The sequence below is a fragment of the Peromyscus maniculatus genome, chromosome 18, assembly GCF_049852395.1.
Source record: "Peromyscus maniculatus bairdii isolate BWxNUB_F1_BW_parent chromosome 18, HU_Pman_BW_mat_3.1, whole genome shotgun sequence".
In the NCBI taxonomy this organism is placed as follows: domain Eukaryota; kingdom Metazoa; phylum Chordata; class Mammalia; order Rodentia; family Cricetidae; genus Peromyscus; species Peromyscus maniculatus.
This window is the reverse complement of record NC_134869.1, coordinates 52624773-52641873: the sequence shown is the minus strand read 5'-3', so window position 1 is coordinate 52641873 and position 17101 is coordinate 52624773. Positions and strand designations below refer to the sequence as shown.

Genomic DNA, 17101 nt, shown 5'->3' with positions numbered 1-17101 from the left:
GCACGTTCCCCTCTGTGTAACAACTGTAATAACTGCTTATCCGTCTGCAGTTATATTTCAGATTGTGTCTGACCTCCCCTGCAGCAGTTGTGGGTTTGACCAACAAACCTGCCTAGACTGCATTAAATAAATCTAACGGTTCCATAATCTTGTCATTGCTAATGTCTATGATATAAAGCACAGATTACACCTAAAATTTCCTCTGCTAGAGCCTTAGCTGAGAAAAGCCATAAAAATGAAAATGACATTCTGAGAGCCATCAGAAAACCACTGCAGAAACCGACTTCATGAAATACACTCTGTCATGAAAATTTCATAAGCAATTTAAAGAGCCGGGCATGTCGCTCTGAGGAAAAACCGTTTGCATCCCATGTGTGAGGAGGCCCCGTGTTCCGGCCTCGGAACACCGGGGTGGCTGGGTGGGGGTGGGGGGTTGGGTGGGTGGGGGGAGCAGTTTAAATTTAGAGAACCTTCGAAAGCCATATGTAAGGCCCAGCAGACTCTAGGCTGTCCCCGACTCAAACAGTTAATACGCAAACGGTGCTTGAGAGTCAGACGAGTCCTGGAACTTTATCATCAGGCTAGTAATTACTTCCTAGTCCCCATTTTCTCCAAGTCCTGTAGATAGGTTTTAATGGCCCATCATACAGACAAGAAACCAAAACTTAATCATCCAAAGCCATATAGAAATATGTGGCGGAGTCGAAATCTGTATTCTAGTTTATCGGCTGCTTTCTGGCATCTGGCAGCCCTGTGTGTTCCTTTATGAATACCGTTTGTCAGCCAGAGGGGGGCGGGAAAAATCTCTCATGTCTATTTGATACTCATCTGCTTTTCTAAATCTTGCTCCTTCTTCAAGGCACAGTGGTCTCTGAATTTCTTTAATTACGACTACGCTGCTCATTCGGTGCTTACTATTCATTGCCTGCCCCAAGGTGCTTCTATGTCCCCTCCGTACTGCGTTCCTTGAGAACTGAGTCCAGATCTCACGCTTGTGTATGTGCCATATTGCTGGGGCCATAAATAAGAAGTTAATGCCACTTTATAAGGGTTGCCAATCCTGGTTATAGGCTCTAAAGTAGTCATGGTGGGCCTGTGACCTGTGGTGCTTACTTAACTGTGTTTCTTTTTTTTTTTAATTATTAAGCTTTAAGATATAGGGCTTTAAAGCAGTATTTAAAATAGAGGGTCAGGTATAAATTGGAAGTATGGTATAGCCCCGTGGCAGAGGACAGGCCTACCATTTGTGAGGTCCTGGGATTGCTCCTGCACCGCAATAAGTGAATGAAGAAATAAACTGAACAAAGGAAGGAAGTAGTATAGAGTAGTGGCTGGGTGGGCGGGCTTTGCAGTTATTGTACATGCTGGTGTATAGACTCCTCTCGTCTCGAGGAACTTACTTGTCGTTCTTTCTTTCTAATGTAAGTCACAGCAATCGAAGCTGTGTTCCAGGGTGCAATGGGATTGACTAATGCCAAGCAGGCAGTACCCACGGCAGAAGGGGTCCACTGCAGCTGCTGGCGGCCATCATGTGAAAGTTCTCAGTAAATGTGGCTTCCTGCTGCCTCCTCTGGTACAATATTCACTTTGTGTGAACTGTAGGAGTTCAACAAATGCTGGTTAACACATTCCTTTTCATTTGTTTTTTTGACAGTCTTCAGTTAAGGATTACTTGTATTATGTAGTTTATTTCTCTCTCTCTCTCTCTCTCTCTCTCTCTCTCTCTCTCTCTCTCTCTGGTGTATATGGGCAACTGTGAGTGTGGCTGCACAAACACGTGTGTATATGTGTGCGTAGAGGTCATAGGTCAACACTGGATGTCTTCCTCAAATCTTCATTTGGAGGCAGGATCTCCCACTGAGCCTGAAGCTTCACTGATTTGCCTAGACTGGCCAGCTAGCCAGCTCCAGGGATCCTTTTCTCCCTGCTTCCATGTGCTTGGATTGCAGGCACCTCGCTGTACCCCGCTTTTATGTGGGTGCTGGGGGGTGCAGACTCAGCTGGACTGGACCTAGAGATACTCACGTGTAGGTGCTGAGACGAGAGGTGTGCACATCATCAATGGCTTCTGTGGTTTTATTTTTGTAGGTAGTCTGTGACTGGGGATTATGTGGTCTTTGGAAACAGTATTTGATATTTAGAGTGTGTGTTCAATAACAGGACTTGTTTGTTATTGTGACAGGGTCTCACAAAATAGCTTTGGCTGGCCTTGAAATCACAGAGCTCTGCCTTTCTCTCTGCCTCCTTCGTGCTGGATTAAAGGCATGAACTCATACCTGACTCAATGTGACTCTTCAAGGAAACTCAAAAGTGAGGCCTGTTTTAATCCACAGATACTGAAAGCACAGTGTTAAGAGTCCCCTCAGTCATGACTGTTCAGCATTTCTATTGCTGATCTCTTGGTTTTTCTCGATGCATCCTTCTCCTGCTCCTCCTTCCTTCCGTTAGCTACCCTGCCTCAGTCTCGCTTTGGGTTACACCTCCCTCAAGGCTTGTTCCCGGGCCCTTTCCTTGACTGCTTTTTTTCTGGGCTGTTTTGTAATTCCACCCTGACTTTCTACGCTACCTCACTACCTCGATGCGGTGACTCACCTCCCCATGAAGCAGCGCCAGCTGCCTCCTGGAAAGCCAACCCTGGCTGACCTCTTCCTCCAGGAATCCTCCCACCACTAAATGGCATCAGCTCCCAAAACAGAAATCCGACACTTCCTTCTACCTCGTTCCCATATCAACTTCGTCCAATTCTGATCGATTCTACCTCTGAGCTCTCTCACATCGGACCCCTCGTTTCCCTTCCCAGGGATGACTTAGTTTATTGATATGTTCCCCCTTTTGTCTCCCTTTCCATCCACTCGCTGGCTGTAATGATTTGATTTTCTTGTATTTGTCTGTATGCGGCACATGCACGGATATATGTGTACTTGTGTGTACAGGCACGTGTGCATGAGTGTGGAGTTCAGAAGTCAACATCAGGTATCCTCTTCTGTTACCCTCCATCTTTTGTTCTTATTGAGACAAGATTTCCTGCTGGGCGGTGGTGGTGCACGCCCTTAATCCCAGCACTTGGGAGGCAGAGAAAGCCAGGCGGATCTCTGTGAGTTCGAGGCCAGCCTGGTCTATAGAGCGAGCTCCTGGATAGGCACCAAAACTACACAGAGAAATCCTGTCTGGAAAAACACCAAAAAAAAAAAAAAAAACAGACAAACAAACAAACAAAAATATTTCCTCACTGACGCTGGAGCTCACTGACTGGTTGGACTAGGGGACAATAATCCTCCTACCTCCCTAAACTCTGGAGTTACAGTATGCATGGCCACACTATGCATTTTATTCTACTGCCGGAGGTCTGAACTCAGGTCTCAGGCAACTACTTGGTCCACTGAGCCATCTTTCTAGACTCCTCTCTTTAAAGTTCTAAAAATAACTTTTATTATAGAAATCTGCAAACATACAGAAAAGACTGATGAACCTGTATGTCGTCATCAGTCCATTTCGACATTTAATCTCATTTTGTTAATCTCAGAGGAAAGAGCATTCAAGGCGTTATTTCATTTCACTTGTAAGTAATTCAGCATCCATCTCTCCCAGATCAGAACAAACTACAACATAAGCAAAAACTGTGGGTAGGAGTGGTCCATGCCTGTAATCTGAGCTCCTTGGGAGGCTGACATGGGAGGCTTGTGGGTTGGAGGGCAGCCTGGGTAGCATCTGGGACAGCAGCAGCATCTCAAAACAAACAAGCACATAGGCCACGCTGCCACCATCACATCTAATAAAGTTAAATTTGATTTTTGAACCCATTCTCACATCTAGTCCATCTTTAAAATTTCCTGATTGCTTTAAAGGTGACTTTGATCGGTTAACTCACGGTACAAACAAGTTGAAATATTTCACAGTTGTGCCTCTTAAATATTTTTAGGTCTCTCTGCTCTCTCTGTTGAGTAGCTGTTGGTGTGTGTGTGTGTGTGTGTGTGTGATATGCATCATTTCATATTTTCCCGATTCTATGCAAATGACAGCACATCAGGCCAATACCTTCATGAGCATTCTGTGATAAAAAACAAAACAAAAACAAACGGGTAGCTTTTATGAGGCATATTTCAATGAGGTCAAGAGTAAGAAAGTAACACCCCACCACCACAAATGTACACACGTTCTGCATGGATGTTATCTTATGTGGAGAAAATATGCACAACAATAGAAAATTATTTTCTAATGTCAGACAAGACGAAGCTAGTTATTAACTGTTGTTACAAGTGAGCCTTTCCAAAGCCTTTCCAAAGCCTTTCGAGTGGGGAATTTATACTCCTGTTCTCAGATTAGGAAATAAGTTGAGGGAAGCCAAGTTAGAAATACGAGGCAGAGGCTGGAGAAGTCTCTTTCTGGGAGATTCATGTTCTTTCCATCTGGCAGGGATGCTGTAGAGATGAATAATAGAGTGACTAATGAAGGGTGGTTTAATTAGGAGAGGGAAAAAAAAACAAACTACTAAAGGACAATTCTGGAAGATGCTTTCCCAGGTTCAAAGAGTCCTGCCCACGTGTGCTGCGGGGAGTCGGCTATTTTAGCTAAAGACAATATATTTAAGAGAACAGTTACTCAGTAGGGCTCTGATAAAGTTTTAATAATTTTAACAGTGGTTAAAAAAAATAGCCGTCTAAGGATACATATCACCCAGTACCCTGCCCTAACTGATGCTTACCCCCTTTTTTTGTTTTAAAAATTACATCCTTTTGCTTCTTTTTTTTTTTTAGACTGACATGAGCATCACTAATGTGCCTATACACTTCCTTCCTGCTCGGCAGCAGACCTCAGAACCACAACTTTTTTTTTTTTCTAGGATCCCTTTTTTTTTCACTTGTAACTGACTTTATCTAATTCTTTAGTGGTTGTTACATCCTTAACTCTTAAAAAGAAAAAAAAAAAATATCAAAAGATCCTGGTACCTAGCCGGGCGGTGGTGGCGCACGCCTTTAATCCCAGCACTCGGGAGGCAGAGGCAGGCGGATCTCTGTGAGTTCGAGGCCAGCCTGGGCTACCAAGTGAGTTCCAGGAAAGGCACAAAGCTATACAGAGAAACCCTGTCTCGAAAAACCAAAAAAACAAAAAAAAAAAATATCAAAAGATCCTGGTACCCAAGGGAAGGAAATTACGATTAAAACACTTACGGCCAGCAAAATTCTGTTTTACGAGCCTGCCTGCACGTAGCCATATTACCCAAGCTGTGAGCCACCCCAGCTTCCTGCTGCTCTCCAGGTAGTGAGCGGAAGATGACTGATAAGAATCCCCACTAGATATTTGCATGGTCACAGTCGCTTCATAAACGGGGTATCCCGCAACAAGCCCAGAGCTGGAGGGCGGCAGTCTTTGCAGAGCGATATGAATGTACTTAATGCCACACCCAACTGTACACGTAAAAGTGGCTAAATTAGTTGCCTTGGTTATGTATGTCTTACCAAAATTAACAACAACAAAAAAATGTCTTGGTTAGGACTTTGAGGTCCAGAGTTGACAAGCTCACAATGGGCTGGCATTTGCTTGATGATCTGAGTTGGCGCTCCAGTTCCCACATGGTGGAAGGAGAAAACTAACTTCTGTTGTCCTCTGTCCTCCACAAGGGGTATGTGATCGGTTGTGTGTGTGTACGCGCGCACGCACGTGCTTGCATGCACTATATATAAAAATGTATATATAATAAAATAAATTATTTTTTAAAATTTAGAAATAAGGCCAGGAGGTGGTGGTGCACACCTTTAATCCCAGCACTTGGGAGACAGAAGCAGGTGAATCTCTGTGAGTCTGAGGCCAGCCTAGTCTACAAAGTGAGTTCCAGGACAGGCTCCAAAAGCTACACAGAGAAACCTTGTCTCTAACCCCCCAAAAAAATAGAAATAAAAATATAATAAATATTAATATAGGATATATAATACGTATGATATATTTATATTATTTATAAACAGACACACACAGATATATAAATTTAGACTCTAGAAACCTCCGTTCAGGTGGGGGACTTCCTAACAGAGTGGTGAGAACCCACACTACCTTCTTAACTTTTGAGTGTCTTTGCCTGAGGGGAGGGGTGACAGGCAAGGTTGAGTGTGGTGGCACACAGTTATCATCCCGGTATTTAGCTTGGGCCACATGGGAAAGGTGTCAAGAAACAAAATAAAATAAGATGGAAGACCCCATCTCAAAAAGAAGACCAGAGTCAGATTTGTGACCCTCAGCCACCCCCGGTGCCAAGTCTGAGCAGTGCCCGTGTGCAGTTGCGGCTGCCCCAGGGTTTTAAGTGGAGGACCGATCTCTCTTCCTGCCCTCCCTTTGCTTGATCAAAGCTTGGAGGCACCGGGGCACCAGAAGTGCACACACAGGAGACTGACCCACATGACCTGAAGGAGCAAGAATGAATGACGGCAGCGTGGGAGAAGACTAAGAAGATGATCCAAGGACACAGTGGAGAATACAGCGAGGGCAAGCACGGCCTCACCATGCCATGGACGCCTTTGGTGACACCATCAGCCAAGAGCTCGGGCAGGTGATGGATGGCTGTCAGCGAAGCCTCAGGAAAGAATGTTCGGGGATCTCTTCCGTGTCGGATCCTCAAGTCTGTGGTTTGGAGACAGAAGGGCCTCTGTGGCTCCTGTGAGGACTCAGGGCCAGCGTGGGTCTTGTCAGGCTTTTAGAGCGACTGGGGCCCTAGAAGATCAGATGGTTCACGAGACTGGCCAAGTGGTCCCAAGGAAGGAGCGAACCATTCTTACGAGCTGTTCTCGGGCTCAAGGCCATCAGGGCTGCGATGAACCTGAGTTCAGAGGTCTCCCATCCTTTTGGAGCAAAGGATACATGCAGCCTTGTTAAGTCCGACTTGAGTCTGTTACGGCGAACGCACCACATTTATGGACATCGCTTGTCAGGAGAAGCCCCTTGTGAAGGTGTAACTGTGGAGCCCATCACTGTTGTAACTGATGCCAGCCATTGCATCCTTCCAGCTCTACAAGCCAGTCATTTGCTGCGAATGAGGCTGCGATGGTTTGGATGGGAATGGCTCCCATAGGTTTGTAGGTTTGGATACTTGGTCCCCACCTGCTAAGGCTGTTTGGGATGGGTCAGGAGGCTCGTTCTTGGAAGAGGTGTCTTGCTAGGACCAGGCTTTGAGCTCTCTCTGCCTCCTTGCTTGCAGTTTGAGATGTGAGCGCTCAGCTGTTGCTTCAACAATGGCCTTGCACTGACATGACGGACTCTGACCCTCTGAAACGGTAACCCCCCATTAAACCCTTTCTTTTTAAAAGTTGCCTTGGTCGTGGTGTCTTATCACGGCAATAGAAAAGTAACAAATACGTAGAAGCAGCAAGACTCTCGATCGTGGAATTTGAAGGATCAGATTTAAATATCAGTAAATGCTGGCTTGTTAAGAGCATCTGTGGTGGCCGGGCGGTGGTGGCGCACGCCTTTAATCCCAGCACTTGGGAGGCAGAGGCAGGCGGATCTCTGTGAGTTCGAGGCCAGCCTGGGCTACCAAGTGAGTCCCAGGAAAGGCGCAAAGCTACACAGAGAAACCCTGTCTCGAAAAACCAAAAAAAAAAAAAAAAAAAAAAAAAGAGCATCTGTGGTCCTGAGCAGGGTGCAGAAGGCTACCTTAAAATAGCCTCGAGGACAGGAACAACCGCTGCGGAGATGCTAAGGCGGCCAGCTGTCCCACTGTGTGAACTGATGGATGGCGGCAATAAAGGACTTGAGGACAGCATAGCTAGAGGAATTTTATCTTCACATTAACCCACACCTTTACCAATCGAGACAAAAAATACTCGTATCATGTAGAATCTGAGTTATTATTTGAATTCTGTGAATTATTATTTTTTTTACAAGGCTAAAATGTTACTACTATTTTTAACACATGTAATACACAGCTTTGTGACATTGAGGACTTGTGGCTTAGTTCTAAGCATGGGGCTTTCATTTTATCAAAGGATGTGTAAAGTTTTCTTGACCTTAAGAGAAAAAAAAAAAAGAACTTTATTCCATCAATAAGAAGTATACACAATACTCAAGAGGCAGAAGCAGGCTGACCTCTGTGATGTGTGAGTTCTAGGGTAGCCGGTGATACACAATGAGATCCTATCCAAAAAAGAAAAAATTTTTAAAAAGGCAGAGGAGTGGGGTAGGGAAGAGGACAAGAACACAACCCATTTGATGAGCTTGTGAATATTAAATAAAACAGTCTATGTATAATTATTTGCATACTGCTTTGCCCACAGTCATACTCAATGAACGCTAGCCACTATGATTTTACTATCATTTACTTCTGTGGGTTTTTTTTTTTTAAATTCGGTCCATATTTAGGTCCCTTTCTTCTTCTTTTTTAAAAAAAGCTTGATTTTTATTATTTTTAAGGATGTGTGTTTGTGCACATGAGTGCAGGTGGCCTTGGAGGCCAGTAGAGGGCATTGGGTCCCCAGATCTGGGATGGCAGTGGTTGTGAACTGGCTGATATGAGTGCTGGGAGCCAAACTCTGGCCCTCTCTCTGTAAGAGCAGCATTTGCTCATAACCATCGAGACAGTCTCACATTTAGATTTCTTCATGACGTGGTTCCTGAGAGTGATTTCTGAATCCGCCACCGCTAGGGAGGCGTCTCGTCCCGAGTTACTGATGAACATGACATTCTGGTGAGTTGAGGTAGCTGGATGGAAACACTAAAGTATTAGAATGACTATAATAGTACCCTGCTCTGCTTGGGAAATGAACTGTGCAAACAAATAGTGTTGATTTCTGAATACTCTGAAGCTTCGGGCAGCTTTTCAGTGGCTTGATACTGCTTGCTGTGTGATTTAAGTTGCCACTACCAGAGAATTTCCTCCAGTGTAGATCATGGTTGTTTTTTTTTTTTAGTAGAAAGCAGGTGGTCAGTATGTATCTGCTGACTCAGAGTACTTTCAGAACAATAACTGAGAAACATCTCAGTTGAGCACTCAGAAAAGCAGTCTGATCCACTTGACAATCATTTGTGTGTGAGAGAGAAAAAACACTAGAAAGAGCCGCAGAGCGGCTGCCTCTTGAAAAAGCTAAGGTAACTAAACGCGGGCGCATCAGTGTGCTAAACATCTTACACATGAACCTCCCACCCGAAGGTTGCTGGGATCAGTGGGTCCAGTTCTAAGACTGGACGGGCTCAGAAATGGCCCGTGTGTAGGGAGGCAGAACTGGAGGGAAGGTGACGTGGTTCCAAAGCCTGAACCTCTTCTCTTAGACCATGTGTCCCAAGTCAGAAATCCCAGCCACGTTGGTTTCTGGTACTGGGGCTGGCTGGTGTCGCGTTCACAGCTGCCGAGTGATCTGAAGTCACCCTTTGGAGTTACTGTGGGCACTGATGGATCTCACTAAGGGAAAGAAGCTGCTGCCCAGAAGGAAATGAATCACAGTGGCACAACAGGGTCCCCATTGCCCAGAAAAATTCCTTCCTCTCTCTTAGCTAACCTGAAATGTCACTGCTGAAGTCGTTCCCGGCTAGGAAAACAAAGGTGCCATTGTTTTGTATGTACACCCTTGTGACCTGAGCGTGAGAGGATAGGCTGGGTTCCCTCCCGCCCTCTCATTAGCACAGGTTAGTGTGTCAGACAAGGTGACCGTCCCAGGAAAGGCCGAGAGAGACATTTGAGCAAGTGCCACCAGAGCTGGGGAGGGAGGCCCAGTCTGAAGGGTCCTGGAGGGCTGGGGCCAAAGCTGTGTAGGACACAGAGCAGACTGTAGCCACACTTCCTGTAGCGGGGATGGTTTGTTCCAAGGGACGGATCAGTCAGAGGTATCTTGAGCGGAACAGGAATGTGCTAGGGGGATACAGAGGCAACTCAGGGAGCCACGGAATTAGTGAGTAGCCAAGGCCTCAGGAAGGAAGGAGCCAAGGCGAGTCCCAGAACTGTGGCCACAGTTCATGGAGGTCCCAGCCTGTGGCCATGCAGTGATCTGACTGTTTCAGAACTCAAGTGACAGTGAGGGTACGATGTGTCCAGTGTCCAGTGCGCAGTGAGCTTCCGCAGCAGTGGCTGTGTGAGGAGGAGGAGAGGTCCAGGGGAAGTTGATGTAACAGAAACCGGAACCTGCCTGTATTCAGACAGTGGCTGTGGTGGTGACTCTCTTAGACAGCTTTCACGTCCCCCACAGTGATGGATCTTATCTGGCAGTCCTTCCTAGGGGATATTGCTCAGAGGTATCACAGTGGCTAGGACTGCGTGCTTGCTCCCCACCCCTCCCCCACACAGGGTTTCTCTGTGTAGTTTCAGCGCCTGTCCTGGATCTCGCTCTGTAGCCCAGGCTGGCCTCGAATTCACAGAGATCTGCCTGGCTCTGCCTCCCTAGTGCTGCGATTAAAGGCATGCACCACTGCTGCCCGGTGCAAGCATGCCTGAGCTCAGATCTCTCTTGGGGCAACATAAGTACTCTTTATGTTTGTTTGCTTCTCTCCATGGTGGTGATAATCATAGCTCCTGCCACACGAGACCCTTCCTATGAAATGAATTCATACCAGGAAAGAGCATAAAGCCGTGCCTGGCTGACGGGATGCCTCTGATCAATAGCTATTATTGTCTGCCTTTTGGTGCATCAGACTGTTTACAGGGCTCGTCAGATGGGTTCCCTTAGAAAAACACCACGAGGGCCTTCATAACATGGAGCTTGATGAAAAGGAAGAGGCGATCCCACAAACATTTTGAGACGAGTTGTCTGATTAGTTAATGAGCACAAGCATCAGTGCAATACATTTTAAAAGGTACGTGAAGGTCTATTAAGAAGCAAAAGCAAAGAACAGGAGGAAAAATAAACATAACCCGAAAGGAACAACCCATAAAAGAAACTGTCGATAAATGTGACCGCATCAGATTTGAAAGCGTTTGCTCTTCAAAGGGTACAATTCAAGGACAGAAAATACATGCTCCAGAACAGAAGAAGGCAGTTGCTGGGCCTGTGAGACGGCTCAGTGGATAACGGCACTTGCCGCCAAGGCCGAGGACCCAAGTTCAAAGCCCGGGACACAAATGATGGCAGAAGAGAACTGGTTCTTGTACATTGTCTTCTGCCCTGTGCACACGAGCTCTGGGACACACGTGGGTCATACACCATAAATAAAGAACTGTAATAAAAAGGGCAAAGAAGAAGGTATTTACAATTCACATATATGATTAAAGACTTATATCCCCCCCAAAAAAAGAAAAGAAAACCCATCACAACTCAATAATACTAAGACAAAAAGGGGGGGGGGCAAACACACACACACACACACACACACACACACACACACACACACACACAGAGCTGGGGATGTGGCTCAGTGGTAGGATACTTTCTTACCATGTATATATGGTCCTAGGTTGAGTCCCAATACCATAAATATGACAAGAAAAGAAAAAAAAATGAATGGAAGATTTGAAAGATATCTACCAAAAAAGCTCTATGAGTGGCTAATAAACACATGAAATCATCCCGACCTTGATATCAGACATGCAAACTAAAACTCATAAGGAGTTATCATTCATTCACGAGACCCTCAGTAGAATGGCTGTGATCCCCACACTATCAGCATAGGGGGTACACCCACCTTTGTGGGGAGAATGCAGAATGGGATGGCCACTTTGCACTGGCCAACTAAGAGTTTGCTGAGGCACTTATTTATTTACTTGTTAGAATATTTTGTATTCATTCACTGACAATTTCATATATATCTAATGTATCTTAATCAAATCCAACCCAAATCCCTTCCCACCTTCCTCAGGGCTCCCTAATACTTCCGCCTTTCATGTCTTCTTCTCCTTCACTTCCTCCTCTCTTATAACCCACCTCGTCCAATTAATGCTGCCTTTAAGGGCATAGGTGTGTGGCCATCCACCAGAGCACGGGTAACCCACAGCAGCCACGCCCGTTCGGCAGCCATCACGAGGTGGGGTCTCGTGAGTCGCAGCCCCGTTTGCACAGGACATGTTGACTGGCTTGATCCTCTCCAGGTTCTCTGCAGGTAACCACAGCTGCCGGGAGCTGGTGAGGGCAGCAGCCAGGTCGCGTCCAAAAGACAGCATAACACAGCACTCCTCCCCATCCTCCGGATCTTGTGTTCTTTCCTCTACCTCTTCGCCCATGCTCCCCGAGCCTTGGAGCTGTGTGTGTGTGTGTGTGTGTGTGTGTGTACACAACATGTCTATTTCAGTGAAACAACAGTAGTGGGGTTCCTTCCTAGATGTCAAGCTCTTTAAAAGTTCACTATAAGCTGGGTGTAAAGCAGAGGTTCTCAGCCTTTCTGACGCTACAACCCTTTAACACAGTTCTGGTGAACCCCAGCCACAAAATTATGTTCGTTGCTACTTCATAACTATAATTTTGTTGTTAGGAATCGTCATGTAAAGTATCTGATATGCAGGATATCTGATATGGGCCCCCTGTGAAAGGGTTGTTTGATCTCCCCCGCCCCAGGGTCGAGCGACCCCCAGGTTGAGAACCACTGGTGTAGTAGTTCATGCCTGCGATCCTAGTACTCAGAAAGCTAAGGCAGTATTTAGAATTTGAGGCTAGGCTGGAATGCATGGAGTACCAAGTCAGCCTAAACTAGACAGCAAAATCTTGGCTAAAGAACATAAACAAAGCCAGGCGGCGGCGGCATATGCCTTTAATTCCAGCACTAGGGAGGCAGAGGCAGGTGGATCTCTGTGAGTTCGAGGCCAGCCTGGTCTACAGAGTGAGTTCTAGGAAAGGCGCAAAGCTACACAGAGAAACCCTGTCTCGAAACCCCACTCCCTTGCCCCCCACCCCCCAAAAGACTATCTTACAGGAGCCTAAGTATATGACATTCCTAGAACAGGGAAACCTACGGAGGTAGAAAGCAGCTGAGGACCGCCTGGGCCTGGGGCTTCAAATAACAACCAGACAAATGGGGAGGAGGTGACCGAAATGCTTGCAAATGGGATTGTGGACTGGAAACGGGCTGGGTGCTGTGCCACAGGCCTGTTATCTCGGCATCGGCAAGTGTAGGCAATGGTTTATTTAGTTTGAGGTCAGCCTGGGATACATGAGATCCTGTCTCAAAACAAACAAACAAACAAACAAACAAAAAAACAAATACAAAATAAAACCAACCAACCAACCAATAAAAAAATGTCAACCCAATAAAACCAACCAACCAAACAAAACAAAAACAAAAATTAAAACCTCCAAACAAAAATCCTGATTTGCAGTGATGTTTGTAAAGCTACGACTCTACCTAAACCACTGAAATATGTACTTAACATTTGAGACTTACAGTATGTAGATTGTACTTCAGTACAACTTTTATCCTGTGTCAATCACTTTGATTTAGATGCCTTACCAGAAATTACTGAGAAGGAAAAAAAAATCTTAGTTCAACACTGTTAAAACCATTTTCTGGGTGGGGTTCATAGATTCTCTCTCTCTCTCTCTCTCTCTCTCTCTCTCTCTCTCTCTCTCTCTCTCTCTCTCTCTCTCTCTCCATAGCCCAGGCTAGCCTTGAACTCTGAAACCTCTGGCCTTAGCCTTAAGTACTGGAATTGCAGGCTTTCCCTGCACACACAGCTTTCATTATTTTATGCCTAGCCTCAGATTTCACCCCCATTTCTCTTGCTAATCCACCCTGGAGAATACCCCACCCCACCCCCCTCCCCCGCCCTCAGAACTAGGGACCAAACTTGGGGCCTTGCATTTGCTAAACAGCACACCCTCTACCCTTGACCTGAATCCTGAGCTGGAGAGTCCCTTGCTGGGGTTCATAGATAACTTAATATCTACATATTAATCATCATATCTGCACCGTGAGCTGTAGCTATTAGCTTACCTATTCCTGCTTCTGTTGGATATTGAGGAGATCTCAGCATTGCTGGAAGAGGACAAGCTACTTTCCAAGGGCATTTCACCAGGACTGATTTCTGTGGCTGCCTGTTAATACCAGGAATTTCTTTTCTCGGCTCTCAGGGGGTCACGCAGTCCTTACCTCGACAGGAAGAAAACAACTTTCAGGTTGAGTACCACTTCAAAACGCCTTCGCCTGGTTTTGACTTCCTGTGTCAAGGCTATCAAACATTCCGAAACTGAAGCCGCTTGGGGGTTTGTTTGCTTTATACTCACATATTAATAGAAGGTGGCTGGAAAGAGCGGCGCTGGTTCATTTGCATATCCATCGGTGTGTCCGCCATTCCACACAGTGTGTTCTTGAGGACCTACTCTGCATCCCCCCCCCCCCCCCCACTAATCTAGGTATTTAAGAAGCAGCAATGGGGGCTGGAGAGACGGCTCAGCAGTTAAGAGTACTTGTTGCTTTTATAGAAGACGGGAGTTCTGTTTCTAGTACCCATGTCAGGTAGCTCACAATAATCTGTAATTCCAGCTCCGGGGGATCTGAAACCTCTAATCTCCGTGGCCGCTCCCACTCACATGCACATACCCACACTCGGACACACACTTACGTATAATAAAAGAGTCTCAAAACCGAAAAGACATAGCCATGATAGGATAATCAGGCCTCCGCTCGCACGGAAGGGTCTTTTCTGCAATGATGCAACAGTGAAGACACATTTTCCTGCTTTTGGGGTTTTCTTTTGGCCTTGACCCCTCTTGTGGCTGCGCTGCTGATAGGGTGAGGAAATGGTAGCTCCCAGAGTGGAGACCTGAGCTCCCAAGAGCTCATGGTGATTTTGATTCCTTGGCAACAGTCAACCTTGTTAAACTCTAAAGGGACAATCTTGAAGATTTATTTTATTTTATTTTTTGAGACAGGGTCTCTCTACATAGCCCTGGCTATCTTAGAACTCACTAAGTAGACCAGGCTAGCCTTGCACTCAAAGAGATCTGCCTGTCTCTGCCTCCCAAGTCCTGGGATTAAAGGCGTTCACCTCCATGCCCGGTTAAGATTTATTGTATTTTTATGTGTGTGTATGTGTGCACGTGCGTACCCTAGGGTCCTTGAGGAGGCCAGGGGAAGGCACCCCATCCCGTCAGGAAAGCTACAGTTGATTATGAGTGCCTGACAAGGACGCCAGGAACCTAACTCAGGTCTTCTAGGGAGGGTAGGTGCTCTTAAGCATTGAACCATCTCTCTAGCCCCAGGGACAATCTTTTTAAAATTATTATTACTAATATAAAAATTAAAGTATAATTATATCATTTTCTCCCTTCCCTTTTCCCCCCTCTAATCCCTTCCATTTGTATCCCCTTCCCTTTCAAGACCATGGCCTCTTTGTTATTGTTTTACACACACACACACACACACACACACACACACACACACACACACACACACACTTAAAGTTATAAGTACAACCTGCCTAGTCTGTTCAGTGTTGTTATATGTATTTGATTTCAGGGCTGACCACTTGGTATTAGATAACCGATTAGGACTCTCATCCCTCGGGAGACTGTTTCTCCCCCTCTCAGTATTCTTTAGTTGTTTGTGGCTCTTTGTTTGTGGGAATCCAGTGAGATTCTCCCCCCCCCCCCCCCCCCCCGTTCTCTGTTAGCTTGCCTAGTGGATCTGTATGTCTTCAGGTTTTGTTTAGGCAGACATACTGTTTCTGTATCACGTGTCAAGCTGTCCTGCCATTTCTAGGGGGCACAGTCTCACAGCAGATTCCCCGGTCCTATGGCTCGTACAGTCTTCCCCACCCCTCTTCCAAAACGACCCCTGAGCCTTAAGGTTCAGGAGCTGTGTGGTAGATGGGTCCAGTGGAGCTGGATACCCCCTTTCACGGCAAGCGTCAAAGTCTCAGCAGAGACCACAGAAACTTCGGTGGGGGGAGCAGTGACTCTGCCATTGTCACGGGACTCCCATTACCCCTGCAGATTAAACTGGAGTTAACAGCAAGTTAGGGGAGTTTTTACGGAAAAGAATGTTCTGCACTTACTTAGAAGCACATCCATTGTGTGATGTAGAGCGCTTTTGTGCCGTAATTTCCCCCAAGAAACGAGAATTATTTCTTAAATATTTCATATTTCTGTGATTACATAGTAAATCAAGATTGCTTTTTCAACTCTTGCAGTATATCAGCTTGGTGTAGGTAGTCAATGGCGTGAAATAACATCGTTTTCAGAAAAAGAAATGAAAAACAATGTGTCTGGTTTGCAGACTCCACAGAGGAAGAAAAGTGAACAGTTAGTCAATTTCTAATTAGGACCAAAAGATGCAGCTCCAAACCTTTACATTTGAACAAAATGGAACAGCATCTAAGCTACCCAGAGTTAAGCTGCCCCAGGATGCCACCTTTGCTGGGAAGCGTGTTCAGTCTAGACTCACCCTGCGCTCAGTGGAGTCCAAAGAGTCTTGTAACACAGTTGGTGGGCTACCACATAAGGGGACCCGGTCAGCTGTATCTATCAGAAAGGGCTAGTGTGCCAAAGTTCCTTTTCTCCTGTCTGTCTGGAGACTCTTACTGCTTAGGCAATTTCCTGTGAGGTGAGGGATGACAAATGCCTGGTAACCACGCCCATGCCTGCAGCACCACTTACCATTCCACCACGGAGCCCAGGGGTGGCCTCAAGACCTTCACCAGCTCTGCGGTCCAGGCCCCAGGGCCAATCAGTTGGAATGAACACAGGACAGAACCTCTTTTCTATCATTGAATTGGAAAACTAAGGTAGATCGTGAACTTGAAAGACTATGGTAAAAGGCTAACATGATACCCGAGGAGAGACTGATTCAGCCAATAGCAAAAGCTTCGTTTTTTTTTAGGTTTATTTATTTATTTACTTTATTTTATTTTGATTTTATTTTATTTTTTTTTTTGAGACAGGGTTTCTCTGTATAACCCTGGCTGTCCTGGGACTTGCTCCATAGTTCAGGCTGGGCTCCAACTCAGAGATACGCCTTTCTCTGCCTCCTCCTGAGTGCTGAAATTAAGGGCGTGAGCTGCCACACTCTGGTCATTATTTATTTAAATCAAATTAATGCTTCACCCTCGAGAATCAGAAGAGAGTTGGAGCTAGAGAAAGATAAGAATGGTATTAACTAGTCCTGGAAGCCACAGGGCATGGCCAGGCCCAGAGGAAGTGAGAGATGAAGGAAAAGCCAGCCTTGGCTTGTTTCACAACTCCCTAGGGTCATGATGCTTCTCCCCGGA

At 45.9% G+C, this 17101-nt stretch overlaps 1 long non-coding RNA gene across 1 annotated transcript; it reads right to left on the bottom strand.

Annotated features, from left to right (window-relative positions):
* Nucleotides 1–10301: 10301 nt before the first annotated feature.
* Nucleotides 10302–14189, bottom strand: LOC143269202 (uncharacterized). The gene is made up of 4 exons (XR_013045619.1): nucleotides 13828–14189; nucleotides 13279–13353; nucleotides 11343–13055; nucleotides 10302–11124 (listed from the first exon to the last, which is right to left on the bottom strand). It is a non-coding gene; the product is annotated as an uncharacterized LOC143269202 (long non-coding RNA).
* Between the last annotated feature and the right edge of the window lie 2912 nt (nucleotides 14190–17101).